This window comes from Neopsephotus bourkii, unplaced genomic scaffold (genome assembly GCF_033783945.1).
Source record: "Neopsephotus bourkii isolate Nb327-2 ecotype Australia unplaced genomic scaffold, CSIRO-AGI_Nbou_v1 NB_272, whole genome shotgun sequence".
Taxonomy (NCBI): Eukaryota; Metazoa; Chordata; class Aves; order Psittaciformes; family Psittacidae; genus Neopsephotus; species Neopsephotus bourkii.
Genome location: NW_026900781.1, coordinates 7,782,259 through 7,797,306, shown reverse-complemented (window position 1 = coordinate 7,797,306; position 15,048 = coordinate 7,782,259). Strand labels below are relative to the sequence as shown.

General features: G+C 41.5%; 1 protein-coding gene across 1 annotated transcript in view; it reads left to right on the top strand.

Moving 5' to 3' along the window:
* The window catches only part of HIVEP1 (HIVEP zinc finger 1), a 110,361-nt gene that overhangs the window by 59,321 nt on the left and 35,992 nt on the right, over window positions 1–15,048 (top strand). The window lies entirely within an intron of this gene.

Below are 15,048 nucleotides of genomic sequence, written 5' to 3'. Positions count from 1 at the left end.
CTTATGCTGTTGGTTCATTATATGATTTACCTAATCATTAATAACCATATTTGGTTTATGGCAAGTGCAATATGTGATGATTCCTAACAGATGTTGAAGGGGGATGGATCATCACAGGTTATTTTAAGAAACAGATGACCTGTGACAGATTAAATCCGTGTGTTAGAGCTTAGAAAGCTGGTGGAAAGTCATTGTATTTCAAGGTTGGCTGACTCCAGAGGTACCCATTTGGTTGTGTGATAAAGCTCTTCCTCTTCTGTACATCCACAGAGATGCTCACAGAAGGGGAGGGGTACAAGCAAACAATATTCTGCTGGGCTATGACTGGGCCCATCATGGGAGAGCTGTGGAAGGTTCATCTCCACAAGCCTGGAGAAGCACATGGACAGAAATCCATATTACAGACTCAGGGAGTGAGACCCTGTCTGGATCCCTTCCAGGGCTGTCTCTGCAGAGCCACAGCCCCAGTGTCTGGGTGTGAAACCCATCCCGATGAGCTATGGGGAGCAGCTCTCAAAGTTACCTCCTGGTCTAAGGGAGGTTGTCAGCTGGGGGTGTGGGACACATAAGGGGACGCAGGGCCATAGCTTTTGGGCATTGCATAGGATTTATTATGGGATGTTTAGGGGAGGAATCAAAGGTAGGACAAAGCTGGGATTTAAGAGACTGGGGCAGTAACAAGTGTGGGATAAGGGAATAAAAGAGTTCATCTGTGTAAAGGGCTGGCCGGTCAAGATGCTTGTCTGGTGAAGTCCTGTATCTCACCAGCACAGTCTGTCCTGTCTTCTTACTAAACTCCACCTTCAACTGTTTTTCAGTAAGGAACTCTTTACTCTTTGTGTTTATGGGGGGTGTGTGTGCAGTGCAGCAACTGGAGCGAGGGTGGGTCTGATTGCTAGCAAAGATAATGCAGACGAGCCAGTGAGTAGCTGAAGTAGGCTGGGGGCCAGGATGGGTTTGGGAGTCTTGAAGGTCCACCCCTGAGTATGAGAGTATGTCCTTAGGGGTGAAAGCACAGGAGGGCAGCTGTAAGGAGCAGAGGAGTCCTGGACACCTCTGGCTACATTTGTAATGGTCTGTACCAGCAGCTGGAGTGAGGCTACAACCCTGGGGGCTCATATGTGCAGGTGCAGCAGCCTGGGATACTGGTATCCAGGGGTGGCTACTTGGCAGACCGAGTTTCTGAGCCCAGCTGCTGGTGGGGTCTACCTCGGACATGGTGATGCATTCCCACTTAATGGACCTCTGCCTTGCTCAGGTGGATCAGGCAGCAGGATGAGTGTTGGTATGAGTGCTCAGAGTGTCTGTCTGGGATCCATATGCCCAGCTATATATGAATATATGTATGTATGCATGTGACGTATATGTGTGCTCTGTGTGCATGTCCCTGTTGGGAAAGCATTTTCAGCCTTGCTACTGGTTGGACATGGGGGCATGGAGCAGCAGCTTCATTTCTCTTGAGCTGCCAGATTTGACATGAGATATTTTTCTCTAACAGTACCCTCTATCAGTGCTTTTTCTTTTCTGGGTAAGCATTCACCTTTCCTGGTAGTGAGCTGTCCTTCTGGCCTGTGACACATCTGTGAACAGTGCTGTAAATTGCTGATGCTTTGTCCTGGAACCAAAGTTTATTATCTTTTGAAACAATGAACTTCAAAACTTTTTGAAGATCAGAGAACAGAAGTACCCAAGCGGATCTCAGTAGGGTCCATCTGGCCCAGAATTCGGTCTCCAAGAGGCAATAGGACATACTGTTTTAAGGACAGCACATAAGCCTGGCCACTTTCTTTAGTCCATTCCCCTCATGCTCTTCACAGACATTGGATTAGGGATGTCTGCCTCATCCTTCTAGTTCCTAGACATTTATGGAGCTGTTACCCGTGAATCCTTTTGATTAAATGTTGTCTGCATCCAGTTTTCTATGACAGCAAACTGCAGAAGTTCCCTACCAATCACAGCAAAAAGCGATTTTTTTTTCCTCAGTTTTCAGTAGGTGTCCCCCAGTTCAGCCATTGTGGGATTTGTTAAATAGCAGTTCTACAGTCACCTTATCCACTGCCTTTGTGACTTTATAAATCTTCTATATCTCGTTCCACTTTCTTTTCTCCAAACTCATGACTGGTTTAATTTTTCAAGGGAAGGTTTGATATAAACTGTCTTGTCTGGGCACCAGGATTGTGATGTTGCTCTACGTATTTTTAAAAGGTTAAAGAGAGGAAAAAGTGGCTAGAGGCAATAGCAACCGTTCACAGATTTACAGAGACTTTTAAACAAACTAGACCTTCTACTGAATAGTTTCAACATAGTTTTGTTTAGTGGGTTTTAGGTAAGTGATATTGTCATCCAAATATAATCAGCTTGGCAGGCGAAGTATAGCTGCTGTCATTGCTATAGGTCTTGCAGAGGTAGTTGGCTCTGGATCACTTTTTGTGGTAGACATGTTCAAGCTAAAGATCTGCTTTCAGGTGTTCTCACACATGGCCCAGTAACACCTTTGCACAAAGGAAGAGCAATCCTCTAGTGTAAACTTAACAATGTACTCTGAAAAGGATGGTGCTGCAAAGATTTATGTGGTGGTGGCACTCAGCTTTCAACATCTCAGAATCAGAGATCATTGCTTAATCTTTGGTTTCTAACCTAAATTCGTATGGGCGACAATTGAAAAATTAAGTTTTGACATAAAAAATTGATAGAGAAATAACTGAGATAATAAAGTTACTCTTTACCAATGAAAATATCCTCTGCCCTTTTTTTTTAGGGTTTCTTAAATGTCTGAGTTAGATTTCTTGATGATATGAAGTAAACAGAATGATTCATTTGAAGCTTTAGAGTCCGAAGGCCACTGAAAAAAATACATATTCTGAGCCAAACAAGTAAACAAAAATGTGCACATATTCATATAAGTTATTTTAAATCACAACCCAGTTATGCAGGTTCATGTGAAGTATGGTTATATATCTTCCCTCCTTGTTCATTTATTTTGTGTTTCAGTTCATCTAGATCAGTTTAGATTTGTTTATTTCCTGTCTGAAATGAATAGGGAATATAATTCTGTGGAATTTATCACAACTACCGCTCTGTCAGTCGCAGAGCTGTCAGTGGCACAGCATATTTCCAGGAAGGAATTTTTCATCAGTTTAATCATGCTGTATTTCTGCTGACTAGCTTTGTGCACTGAGCAGTCATAACTTTATACGTGTGTGGGTTTTAAGTTAAATTTAATTGACTACAAAAAGATACATGATTAACACCTCACTTTGCCATTAGTATAGTAATCCAATTAAGTGCAGATTGAAGTAGGACTCTGTTAAGCACAGAGGAGACAGTAAATGAGCAGAAGTTTTCGAGTTTGTGGATTTTGGTTATTTAGTATGAAATTTCAGTTGGAAGGCCTACTGTGTTATTTTTTTGGAGTGATAGTCCACAAATGCATTCAAATTATGAATATTCGAATGGCCTGTCGCTGAGAACAGAAACATGTTTGTTAGGGGCCCTGCTCACCTTCCTGCTCAGTGAGTGTGTAAGGTGGGTCGTTCCTGTGTCATTGTGTTTTTTCTCAACTGCCCAATTCTGCTATGAATCTTCAGTAGGAGCAGCTGTGCTTTTCTTTAGGTTTGATGATGTCTCCCAAGGCTGCTTTACACCTTGGGTCTGCCCCTGCTTTGAGATTGAATTTCATCCCATGCAAAAGTTTGTTAGTGTGACACAGAAGAACCTGGTCCCAGTGAGTGCTCCATGTGGTGTTCTTTAAGATCCTGGAAAGGATGGTGAGCTTGAACTACAGAAAATCTCTCCTTGAGAAAGCAGTGAGAGCCTTATTTGATGTGGAACAAATCTGACTGCTTTATCTTTCATCTGCCACTGGCCATCCTCCTTAGAAAGCCGTCCCAAGAAAGTCCTCTCCATCTTCTCCCTTCCAGAGTGGTAAAGTCAAGTCCTCTTGGGTCCTTCTGATTACTATAGAGGCTTCTAATTTGGTCATCCCTTCAAAACCAGTTCAGCCACTGAAGGCCTATATGAAATGCTGTAAGCATTTGTTTTTGTCTTTATCCATTGCAGCAGTTCTCTGCTTATCACAGCAGTCTGGGTCCTAGCTAGGTACATTAGCTCCACCAACACCATCACTGCATTCTTTGGGACTGGTTATTTCCAGACTTGGAACCACCAATGCTAAAACTGCTGCCTAAATCTCTCTCTGCTTTTGAAACTGTTCTTGGAACTAAAGTTGGTGATTCCAGCAACACCAAGATTTGCCATAAAATGAATGGCAGATCCCAAAAAGAGCCATCTCATGGCCTGATATATACTGTACATTACAGGCCAACCCTGATGTCTCTAGGGCTGTCTGGAGTACTATTCTGGACTCAATTACATCATTTAAGATAAATGCTTCTTGCCATGTCACAACCAAAAGGATCGGTAATCTGCTAGATCAGATGGAAGATGGATTTTCTCATTCTACTTCTCAGCCATGGTGAAAGCTGTGTCTCAGACTATAAGGTGGTCTGGTATGGTCTGTGGACACATGTGTGTTCCTAAGCCTCATTGCAGCTTGGTCTTGCAGACTGTCCTGGCTGTTTCCAGGAGTGAATTCATCCTTCTGAATAAGCTGGCGTTCTTGTTTAATCATGTTTTTTATTTTCTGCAATGTCGTGGTTTAACTCCAGCCCCACACAGCTCTTGCTCACTCTCCTGCAGTGGGATGGGGGGAGAACTGGAATGGTAAACGTAAGGGAGAAAAAGGTTGAGATAAAGGTAGAGGAAAAGCTGTGTGTGCAAGTGAAGCAAACCAAGGAATGACTTTAATACTTTCCTTGGGCAGACAGTGTTCAGCCGTCTCCAAGAAAGCAGGGCTCCATCATGTGTTACTTGGGAAAGCAAACACTATCACGTCAAACATCCCCCTCTTCCTCCTTCAACCAGCTTTATTCCATACCATATGCTGAGCATGACACCATACGGTATGCAATATCTCTTTGGTCAATTGGGGTCAGCTGTCCCAGCTGTGTCACCTCCCAGCTGCTTGTGCACCCCCAGCCTGCTCACTGGTGGGGTGATGTGAGGAGCAGGAAAGGCTTTGGCTTTGTATAAGCACTGCTCAGCAGTAAGAAGAGCATCCCTGTGTTATCAACACTGTTTCCAGCACAAATCCAAAACATAGCTCATAGTAGCTACTATGAAGAAAATTAACAGTATCCCAGCCAAAACCGGCGCAGGCTGGAGAATGGGAGAAGGATAGACTGTCTGTACTTAATTTCTTCAATAGGTAGAATTTTAGACAGCTTACTGATTGTCACTGCAAGCTGTATGCAGTGTAACACATCCATCCTGAACTCAGACTTCTGGTCCCCCATGCCCATGCAGGCATCTGCCAGTATCCAGATCTCTTCCCAGGACTGGCAGGTGTCTATCTAGTTTCAAGGAAAAGCCTGTTTTCAGCCTACAATTTTAGGGATCAGAGGCTTTGTATTACATGCTGCCTCAGCATGTAATACAGCAGCTGACTTTACTGACTTTACTATGACAGAGGATGGGGAGATTTACCTTTTGAACACCAACTTTCCGTCAGGGTCTGTGCTCCATAGCATGGATAGGAGGAGCCGTGTTCTAGTGGTCCTTTTAGTTACAGCACTCCTGATCTCACCCACAGAAAAGTTGTAAATAGTTGAAAGGAATACGCTGCCAGTTAAGTTTCAGATTGGTGCATTTTGTTGGTTCCTTCTGGTTGACCAATTTTGACAGAGTGAGTACTCATTTTGGGGTATCCACTTGAGCTGAAAGGACCAGGTCTGTCCTAAAACTGTGTTAAGGTCTCTTTAGCACCTCACTGTCATTTGCCTACCAACCAAGTTGCTGTACTTTCTCACTCCATTGATTTCACACTTCTTAAAGAGCTTTTTCTGTTTCTTGCCTGAGGCGGGAGATGCTTCGTGTGGAATTTGAAGATGAAGCTGCATATTCTGATGCATCCTCAGTTTCAGATTCTCAGCATAGCTGTTCACTTCTTGGTCTGGGAAGATGGATATTTAAATTGTTCTCACTTGTTCCATAAGTCCAAGCATCTATGACAGATCTATCTTGATGATAGATAGAGTTCCTTTCCAGAGGTACCATAAGTTTGTGCCTAGGATGGTATCAGAATTTCACCTGCATCAGTTCTCTTTCCAGAGTCTTGTGCTTAAATGTTAATAGTTCCCTCTTCATTTGCATCCTGAGATGCAGAAACAATGTGGGCAGGCCAAGAGTTTTGTCTGAATTCATCAGTGGTTGTTTAAGTGGCAGCAGGCTCTGTTGGTATTTACTGAGAAACCACTAAGACAGAATGATTCAAAGCTCTGGTTTGGACACCATCAAGGTCCAGGCAAATTCTGGGGTGCTGTTGAAAAATAGCTTTAATTACAGTCTCTGTCATGGGGCTGCCTAAAGCGTCTGTCTCCACTTTCAGTGGGTACTGATCTGTCTCTGAAGCCTTAAGGTTGACACAGAATTTGGTGAAGTCACTGGGTGCAGGACTCTTTAAGACTCTCCTTTTGCCTGCTTAGGTCCATATATAGCTGTGTGGAACCACCCCTCATGTGAATGTATATTTGAGCTATCATGCAAAGAAAGAAAGGGTAAAAAAGGAGAGATTACATTCCAACAGCAAGTATTCTCCAAGATGCACAATCCACATGCACATATGTTCCCCTCCCACACTTGTAGTCTCTTCAAAGTAGTGTGTTGTCATGGAGAAGAAGCAACTGAAATTAAATGTCCTTTACCTTGTTTGCCCATCTGCTGGCTTTTTACCTGGAATATTATTTTTCTAGTAAATCTGATCATTATAAACATTATAAATGCATGTATGAGACTTCAGAAATGTTGGTTCTGCTGCAGATTCTTGGTAGACATATTTTGTATCTTCAGAGTCCTTTCAAACCCTCCCTGCTTTATCATCCCTCTTCTTAAGTTAATGGATGTTATTGACAAAATTATAGAGGGAGTTTCAAATACATTATTATAGATAGATCAGCATTCTCCTTTGATAAACAAAATATTGCATAAGTCTTACCTTAAAGATTAGTACCCTTTTTATATTGTCAGGTCCCAGCTTACAGAGGACTCTCATCGGCCTGCCATCTGGCCTCAGAGGAGCAGCCAGGTCCCTTTCCTTCTTTCCCCTTCCCGCAGGCATTCCTGATCCTGCTTCCTGCCACTGCACCTCTCCCTGCCAAAAAGCAGGTGGGAGCACCACATGCGGATGGTGTACCCTGCTCCCTAGGTCATTGGCTGTGGTCAGTACTGCATTTTTTCATACAAGGCAATTAGGAAACTGAATGAGAAGGGAAGAGATCAAACAAAAATCTGGAAATATGGTGCTTAACAGTTTAAGCATTTTGATTTACTGCCTTAGAGTGACCTCATCCCCCACAGATGCTTCCCTGAATTTTCCCTCTAAGTTTGAAAGCATGTAAGCTTTCTGGATTCTTTGCTGCGATGGTACCCACATACTGTCATTAGTCAAAACCATTTTATCTCCATTTTGTATCTGTAGGAAACTGTGCCATGTTTTTTGGGGAAGACATGTAACCAAGACCCATTTTGATTCTTTTCATCTTTCCATCCTATCTCTAGCAACCATATGGGCTAGAAATACAGTCACTCTTAATGGAAGTGGATAATCTTCAGTAGTTGCAAGTTACAGTAGTGTCCTCTTTGCTACTTAACGCTGGTGAGAGGATTAGCTTGCCTTTTTATTTTTCTGCTGGCATACACCAGAGATACCTGCCTTTTACTTTCCTAGTGTTCAAAACGACAACAACGATGTTTTATGCGGTTCATTTGTGCATTTTCCTGGTGTCTGATTTCATAAAGTGTTTGTATCTACATTAAAATATGTCAATACATGTGTCTGAGAAGAAATTTATTTAAGTTGTTCCGTGTATCTTAAACCGTTAGGCTTTAAGTCAAGTCTGAACTGACTTTCTTAAATATTTGTGGCAGCAAATACAGCCATGATTGGCTTGATGCAGGAGCTGTTTGTGTCTGTAGCTCATGTCATACCAGATATCACATTTTCATAAAGTCCTATCTATTCTTAAAATCTCTGGTATTTTCAGATTGAGGGAACATTGCAGGCTGCTAATAACAAGAATGGCGACTTGAAAGGTCCTTCCTGTCTTCAGGCACATTCAATGCAGTGATTTGTGCTCACTAAGGACAGTGAGAAAACTTGTCTGACTTCTGTGGGAACAGGAATAGTCTCTGATATCATTCAGCTTCATTTTTTTTGCTTTTGTCTTCAAGTTAAGTACATTTTAATGTCCTCATTTTACCAGTGGGGGCAAATGGATAGAAATTGAGATGTGTACATGTTCTTTGCTCTGAGAAACAACATTAGAATATAGGCAGGGAATTTTTCTGGCTCCTGTAAATCTCTTGGGTTGTGAGTCAATGTCTGTATCTGTTACTTCTATTTTAATTTTCTTTGGTTAGTACATTTAGTTTAGACTACTATCAACTGAAATCTGTTCGGTAAATCCACTGCTGGTGCTAGACATAGCAAGAACTGGTATTGTTTTGACAGGCAGACAAACAGATTTACAGTTTTAAATTGTACATTTCATCCTTTGAAGCTATTATGAGAACTGGGTTAAAACATTAATGGGATGTATAAGTAACAGTATTTTGACTTTTCCTGACGAGTCTGGCAAATTTTTTTGAGTGACAGTTCAGCAAAAGAGATTCCAATCTGCAAGTGACGTTTGCAAAGGGACATTGTACAAATCAACATTATAAAACAGTTGCTGAAAAAGCATCTTCCTGATAGTAAATGGCAAGTGGCTGTTCCAAATGGTACAATACGTTGTTGAATCAGTGGCCATGTTTTCAGGATCATAATGGTTTTAGCTTGACCCAGCTTTAACAAATAGAAGGATTTTTCTCAAGTTCCTAAAATCTGAGGCCGTTACAAGCTCAGTTTTGTGGTGGGATGATGCTGAGCTAACAAACTAGCTAATTCAAGAGGTACACCTCTGCATGTGTAGTAAATGCAATAGGTTGCTAATTTTAGCTGATGTGAGCCGGGCGCAAGCCAGTTATTGAAACACAAAAATTTTTACTTGTGAGTTTCCTTGTAGTCCGCCTTCCTTGTGAGTAATGAGTGGGGTTTTTCATACTTTCTGGATACTCCTTTAGCACAAGGAGTTGTTAGTTTCCTTTGGCCTCCTTTGAATAAAAAATATAATATAAAAATGGATGGTGAGTTACATAACACTCTCTTGTACCTATATCCTTATAGGCTGACCTGGATGGAGTCTTTTATAAGAATTTCCTAAAAAGCTACACGTTTATGTGTGAGAGGGCAAAAAGAGAGACTGAGCACATCTGTGGAAAAGGGCAGGCGAGGCTGGGAAAAGGAAAGAGTTCTTGAGTAACTCAGAGCTGTCCACATTGAGGACCTCCCATTGATGCTGAAGCAAACCTACCCTGGGGGAGGTCATCCTTCCCACCTCCGGCATGGGTGGGTCCAGCCAGACCCACCTGAGCTTCCACTGTTAGGACCTTCCTGGTGTCTAGATTTCCATCAAACCACCTAACTTCTGCTTTTGTCATGTTCACAGCCCCATTTAGTCCCAAAAGGAAGACCTGCTGTGTAAGACTTCCTACTTGCTTTGCCAGAACTCCAGATCTTTTCTCTGTTTTTAAATAGTATGGTTGTTAGGTGTGAGCACTTTGCTGCTTTTCATTTCTCTTCAGTTGCTACAGGCAGAATGGAAATTGCTCCATTTGATCCCTGCTTTTCAAATGGAACATCATGTTAAAGAAATGCAGAGAGTATGACTAAGAAGCTTGTTCTGGTTTCAACATCATTATGAGCAAAGATAGTTTAGTTAACATCTTGTTCATTTCATTTCTGCTTGTAACCCTTAGACTCATGTTTAGGTATTTTATATTTGGTATCTCATCTGACCAGATAGCAGTTGCTCTTTGCTGATAACCCTACAACTGGTTGCTGTTTCATGAGCAGTTCTATAATTCTGTTTTAATGGCCTTTCTTCTTCTGTGTTTTAGAGCTAGAACTAGCTCTAAAGATTTATTAGCCAAATCCTAACTTCCCAATAACAACTGATAATCCTTAAATTGCAAGCAGATTATTTAGTCCTGAAACTGTTCATAGCATTTCCTGTCATTGGAGGAATATTTCCAGATGTCCCTGAGGTATTTTGGTTGATTTCTGGAAACATGTTTTTTCTAACTGTGTAAACAGCTTTATTCTCACATGGATAACTCAGTGAGACTGGTTTCTGGTTAGGTTTGACTAGGAGCCCATAAATTTGCCTTTGGGGAGGCACCCGGTCTTATTTTGTCTTTGGAGTGCCTGGGGAGGAAGAACTTCTCAGGCTGGGATTGTTTGTGATGTTAGTTATCGTAACGTTCTCTCTTCACCTACTCATAGTCAACATGCTTTATCTTAACAGCATTCAGGCAGTGGTTACTTTGTTTAGTATTAAGGTTTCTGCGTGGATTGGGAATACAGAGTTGTTATGTGTCTGCAATGCAGAGCAAGTGCATAAACTCCATAGGGCTACTTTGAATAGCAAATAGTTTTGGGTTTTTTTTTTTTCAGCATATTTAATATGCCATAGTATATGCCCTTGCTGAATATTCATATATTGACATTTTGTGAGGTAGTTGGGCATTAAACATAGGTTGTGTGATCTGAGTGCTGTTCCTGTCTTGCCTTTCTTCTGTCTTGCAATGAAGTGCCCAAGTCCTATAAAACTGTACGGTGGTTCAGCCTCTGCTGGTTTCTTACCACATAATGGTGGGAAATACCGATTAGTATCAAATGTCATCATTCATTTAATGTGTTTCATGCTGGGCAGGAAATTAATTCTTTTTAGGGAAAAAAATAATCCATTTCAGTTTGGTCAGAGATTTTCAGATGTGCTGAAATTTTGCCTTTGATTCCTGTTCTCATGTGGATGTTGGCATTTCTTAGCTGAGGCTCTAGTGCTACCTCAGTGGTCAGATGTTTGTTGCTGTTTGATCTTCATAGTCTTCCTTATCAAACACACTGTTTTTATGTCTAAAAATCTGCTGGTTGTTACTTTTCTTTGCTCAAGCCAAGAAGATAAATGCACAAAATGAAACCAGCCTCTCATAAATAAGATCTTTCTTGGTCTTGTTGGCATAGAGTAGTTATGTTCTTACACCCCGTCAGGAGTCTTACTGCCAAGAGAGATTTGATGTCAGTAGCTGTGACTTGAGAAGATGCCGTCAGACAGGCAACCTCAGACTACAACATGTCATTTACTCTTTACCTATCCCAGGGCCAAACAGGAGTTGGCAGGCTCTCCCATCTGGGGTGAAACTGTATCACAGGGGAGCTTCCTGGTGAGTCCAGGCTGCGTGCCTCAGGGCGAAGGTGTCTCGCTTACCTTGTGCTAAAATGTTATTGCACAATTTATAATGCTAATCCTCTCTGCCCTCGCTCATGGTGCCACTGTATTTCATCTAGTTGTGAGGACTAGCTCAGTGCACCTTTGTGGCTGCACCTTTATACCTGTATACCTTTTGCTGTATCACTTGCTAGGATGCATGTAGTCCTGATTCTTGGGGAAGAACCTTTGATGTTTGTTACCTTGAAAATGACAGTTCAGTGCTGTTTGCGTATTAGTGGAAACAGTATATTGTATAGTTTAAACTTTACCATTTGTACTGAACAGTATTAACTAATGTTTGCCTGCTCTGGGCTGTGTGAATGAAAGCATGACCGGGAGATCAAGGGGAAGGATTATCTTCTCCGACTCAGCAGTCCTTAGACCACCTTTTAGATACCGTGTCCAGTTTTGGGGCCCTTGGTGCATGAAGAACATAAAAAACCTGGAGTGAGCTCAGCATTGGGACACCACCTGTAGAGGTAGAGTACTTGTCCTTCAAGGAGAAGCTGAGGGACAAGGGTTCATTCAGCCTTGAGAAGCGGTGAAGTTTGGAGGGTTATCATGAAAATGGTGTCAGACTCTTCACAGTGGAGCATGGTGGGAGGATGGAGGCAATAGGATTAAGTTGAAACAAGAGAGGTGCAGACTGGCTTGTTCCCTACGAGGGCAGTCAAGCGGTGGAATATATGGCTCACAGGGATCATATAGACTCTCTCCTAGGAGGTTTCCAAGACCCTACTGGACAAAGCCTTAAGGAGTCTGGTCTGATCTCATAGTTGGCCCTGATTTCAGCAGGAGGTTGGACTTGAGATTTGCTGAGGTCCTTTCTCACCTGAATTACCTTGTGATACTACAAAATACTATTTTTTAAATTTGTGAAACTTAGTCGTAGAGGTACAGGGTATGATTTCCTGGTGTACTTATTAATAAACATGTTCTCTACAACTACCTTTAATATATGATCTTGAGAGACACTGATTTTATGGGCTCATAAGGTGTGATGGTAGAGAGCATTAAAATTTAATTTGACTTTACAAAATGTATACTTTCATTGAGGTTAATGGTGCTACTCAGATGAGTGCTGGTACCACATATTAACACAGATGCACCTTTCCTGGGCTTGTGTTAGTAGGACTTCCGCTGGTTTCATTAATAATGAGAAATTATGCTAATAAAATTTTTAACTTTCATTCCAGGATGAAAGCCTGGTGTGAAATGACCCTTAAAAGAGGATTTGAGAACCTCTCTCTTGTTGACAGCCAATACGATAACTTTGATGGGTCACATATCAAACCACAGCTTAGTGTTGTCTGTTAAAAGCACCAAGAAAAATAATGGTGTGTTTGCAGGCAGTATGAAATCAAAACCATACTTAACCTTATCTGTGCCTTATGGAATGGTTGGGTATTTGCCGATATTAACAAAAGGACATATGTTGCCATAGATGACACTTGATCCAATCCATATCAGACTGCTTTAGCCTTGAATGTCAAATCCCTCCTCTCCCCCTTTTTTAATTAATTATTGTCAGTTTGTGCTTTACATAGAGATTGGTTTTTAAGGGTCTGTTCTGTGTATGCTTGGATTAGTGTTCTCAGCAATAAAAGCTCTTAAACATAGAATAAGCCTACTGACAGAGGTTTTCAAACAAATATCACTGCTGACTTGGAGTGCTGGCTTGCCTCCTGGCCTCTGAGAGACCACTCTGTGACCTTCTCAAGAAGTCTGAAGTTATGCACCTGAAATAAGACTCTTAAAACTGTTGATAATTGACTTTAACATCCTCTCTATTTCTGCTTAGAATTAAGCAAGGCACTTGGGTTAATCTTGGTCAGATCTTCTTGTTGGCTGTTGACTGTGACCATTTTCATAGCTGCATATGTGGATTATGCAATTAAGGATTTATGTTTGGGGGGTTTTATGCTTTGGAAAAACTGTCATTTTAGGAAAAATATTTATGGCTGTACTTAACATTTAGGAAGCGATATGAAGCTAGGGAGGCCTTTTAATAAAAAATTAAAAATTAGTTATTCCCTGCTGTGTTTAATGTAAGTTCTGGTGGCGTAACGTTTCCTACCCAGACTTATTTCTTGCTCTCATAATGATGTTCGTTATTCACAGAAATAGACCCAGTGCAGCAATTCATCGGTGCTTTCGATAGTTTTGGTGAAATCGAAATTAAATAATTATCGTACATCAAGAGGAAGAGTATTTTGAATATCTAAAGACACTGGGAGACTTAGCTTTAATCAGCATCAGATCCTTAGTAATGATCTCTTCTGAAAACCCGTCTTTGGATCACTACTGTTGTTTGTTGTCAGAGTAACATTTTAGCTGCATGTGTAAGACCTCAGTATTTAAACATTTTCAGAAGAGGTTGCTCTTACTTGCAGTGCTCTGGGAGCAGAAGTACAGTTTTAGAAGCTAAACTTCAGGCATTTGAATCGGATAATCTGGTATTTGTATGGAAGTCTACAGCGATTTTTAAAATTCGGCAACATGAAGTGAGTGCATGAGATGAAAATGGTGCATTGGACCATAGGGGCAGGCAGTGATTGCTTGCTCAGTGCTTCACAGGGTAGCACTGAGGGAGAAGGGAGCTTGGTGCCTTGCTTCAGTTCCTTCTTATTCTCTTTTCTTTTTAAGTGCAAGCATGTAGCTCTATTAGAAGGGAGAGAAAGAGAGTAGGTGTTATAATAACATGTAGGCTTTGAGACAGGCAGTTCTGGAAGTTACTTCAACAAAACCATTGAGATCATTTTGTCAAGACACTGCTTAGTTCACCAGTAAGGGTTTTGGAAGAAGAAAATCAGATTGCTTATACCTTTCCTTTATTTGCGGTATGAGTTTCTTTGCCGGATTGCTATCTACACCATCACATTTGTGTTCTGCTCTATTTCCTGTGCACGGAGCAAAATGCAGCAGAGAAATTACAGGTTAACAGTCATGTTTAGAAACATCAGTTTTTCTTGTCATGTTTTGAGTGCAGACTTCATACCGAAGCAAAAGTATTAAACAGAGAATCTTGATAGCAAAGCAGAACAAAGCCAACCAGGCAAAGCATGAAAGAGATGCTCTGGTGTCGCTGGGATACGAAAAGTGAGGTGCTGAGCACAATGGCGTTGTTACCTCCTCTCTTGGGCTGGGTAACTTAATCCTATTTGATATAATACAGCTTATGAAAAAGATATATTTTTAGAGATCTGATTGAGGTGACAGCATTTCTCAGCAACACCACTTCACCACCTGAGAAAAAAGGGAATTACTGCTGAAGGATAAGAATGGCTTTGTGATTGCGGAAGGAGGTGAGCAGAGCGCAGGAGAGAGAAAGAAAAGTGGATCAGTTTAATTTTTATTTCTCACACACGCATGAGGATGTTTCTGTCCTCTCTTTATTCAGTGTCAGCTTGTTGATGTGGGTACCTGGCCCTGGCAAGTTATTAAGCCCCTGAAAGTTTGTAGCTCTGAAAGATGGAGGAGTGTTTAGCACTATAGGGCTGCTGCTTTCCACCACATTTGTCGTTGCCTCTGGAAATACTGATGCAGTTGATCTTTGGGGAAGCATGTAGCTGTAGATTAACAAACGTGTTAAGCACAGGACTTTTAAACTATAGCTAAGCGT